Source organism: Desmodus rotundus, chromosome 2 (assembly GCF_022682495.2).
Source record: "Desmodus rotundus isolate HL8 chromosome 2, HLdesRot8A.1, whole genome shotgun sequence".
Taxonomy (NCBI): Eukaryota; Metazoa; Chordata; class Mammalia; order Chiroptera; family Phyllostomidae; genus Desmodus; species Desmodus rotundus.
In genome coordinates, this window is record NC_071388.1 from 90,634,322 (window position 1) to 90,636,278 (window position 1,957).

General features: G+C 34.9%; 1 pseudogene; it reads right to left on the reverse strand.

The window, feature by feature from the left end:
* Positions 1 to 800: 800 nt before the first annotated feature.
* On the reverse strand, positions 801 to 1,379 carry LOC112320642 (nuclear transcription factor Y subunit beta-like; annotated as a pseudogene).
* Positions 1,380 to 1,957: the final 578 nt, after the last annotated feature.

Below are 1,957 nucleotides of genomic sequence, written 5' to 3' on the forward strand. Positions count from 1 at the left end.
ACATGCTATAGCATGGATGATCCTTAAAAACATTATGCTAAATAAAAGAAGCCAGTCACAAAAGGCCACATATGAAATTATTCCACTTATTCAACATGTCTGAAATAGGGAAATCAATAGAGACAGATGGTAGATTAGTGGTTGACTGAACCTGGAGGAGATGGTGAGAGTGGGGAGTGATAGCTAAAGAGTACCAGGTTCCTTTTTGGAGTGATGAATATGCTATAACATGGATGTGGTGACAGTTGCACAACTCAGTGGACACACCAAAAGCCACTTAAAATAGATGAATTACTATGGTAAATAAGTTAGATCTCAATAAAGCTGTTGAAAAAAACAATAAATGTGAGAAATGTTGTGGGAATAATTAATAGGATATGATAATTTGTTTGAACTCAACCCGTATATTTTATTAAAGGCCAAACATCATGAATTACTCCAGCTGCTTACTTGAATTATAAAAGTAACGTGATTCAACATGAAAATAAGAAACTCTCTACAAATCTCTGACAGTAGAGAATTGCAATATACAATGCACACAGGAGTCACACAGAGCAACAAACTCACATACAAAACAAAAATATTTTAATACCTTTAAAATCCAATTTTTCTTCAAAATTGTTCATGAAAAAGATTCATAGTCAGAATTAAAACCTTAAATAGTCAAGCATTAGGAAGCTACATTACAGCTATTTAATATACAAAGAAACATCTTTTCACTGGTCATTTCCTTCTAATGTCTCTGCTTTGGAATCATACAGACTTTCTTGCTTCTCTATATTCCCCATTCTATCATGTCATCACATCATGAAAACTAAATTTGTTGAACACCAGAAATCTGGTGATATGGTGTTGTGTGAACCATAACATTTTGTTGTTGACCATCTGCAGTTATTCAGCCAGCTGGTGACTAGTTAGTAAATGCCTCCTCCTCTGTTGGCTCTTCACTTAGTCCATCTGTAGCTATAACTGTTCCACTGATTCCTTTCTCTCCTTTTATTGCCTCTCTGAATTTCTGAAGGTATAATTTTAGAGGTTTTATATAACCGTCAAAGCCTAAGGTAGAGACAGAGAGAATAGAATGTCTTCTCCAGTGTTTGTCTTCCATTTCTCTCAATAACATCTTTCATTTGTTTCAGATATTATAAAACTGATGAACTCACATGCCCATTCTTGAACACTTTTTTTTGCCAGCTTTTGCAATTTAGCCTGTTTGTTCTCTGAAACTTTCTTTTCAACCATTTGTGTCTTCATGGTCATTCATGATGTCCTGGGTACCATCACGGGGCTGTATAACATGACTTCCTCTAATATAGTCTGCAGATTTAAAGTACTAGTTGAGAAGCATCTGTTGTATAATTGTCACCATCCATTGTCATTAGATCCTGTCAGAACCGTGTTGTCAGTAGTGTTCAAGAACACCCATCTAATCACAGAAATACAAAGGATCATATTAGAACACTATGAAAGACTATATGCCACCAAATTCAATAACCTAGAAGAAATGGACAAGTTCCTAGAAATATATAACCTTCCTAGACTGAATCATGAGGAATCAGAACATCTAAATAGCCTGATCAATGGTGAGAAAATTAAAACAACCATCCAAAATCTCCCAAAAAATAAAAGTCCAGGAGCAGAGGGCTTCACTAGTGAATTCTACCAAACATTCAAACAAGATTTGATAGATATCTTTCTCAAACTCTTCCAAAAAATTAAAGAGGCAATTATTTCCTAACACATTTTATGAGGCCAACATAACCCTGACACCAAAACCTGGCAAGGATAACACACACACACAAAGAAAACTATGGACCAATAACTCAGATGAATACAGATGCAAAAATCTTAAACAAATACTAACAAATTGAATACAAAAATATATTAAAAAATAATACATCACAATCAAGTGGGGTTTATATGGAACCTTCTCTGAGCCCTGGTGCCAACAGCTCCC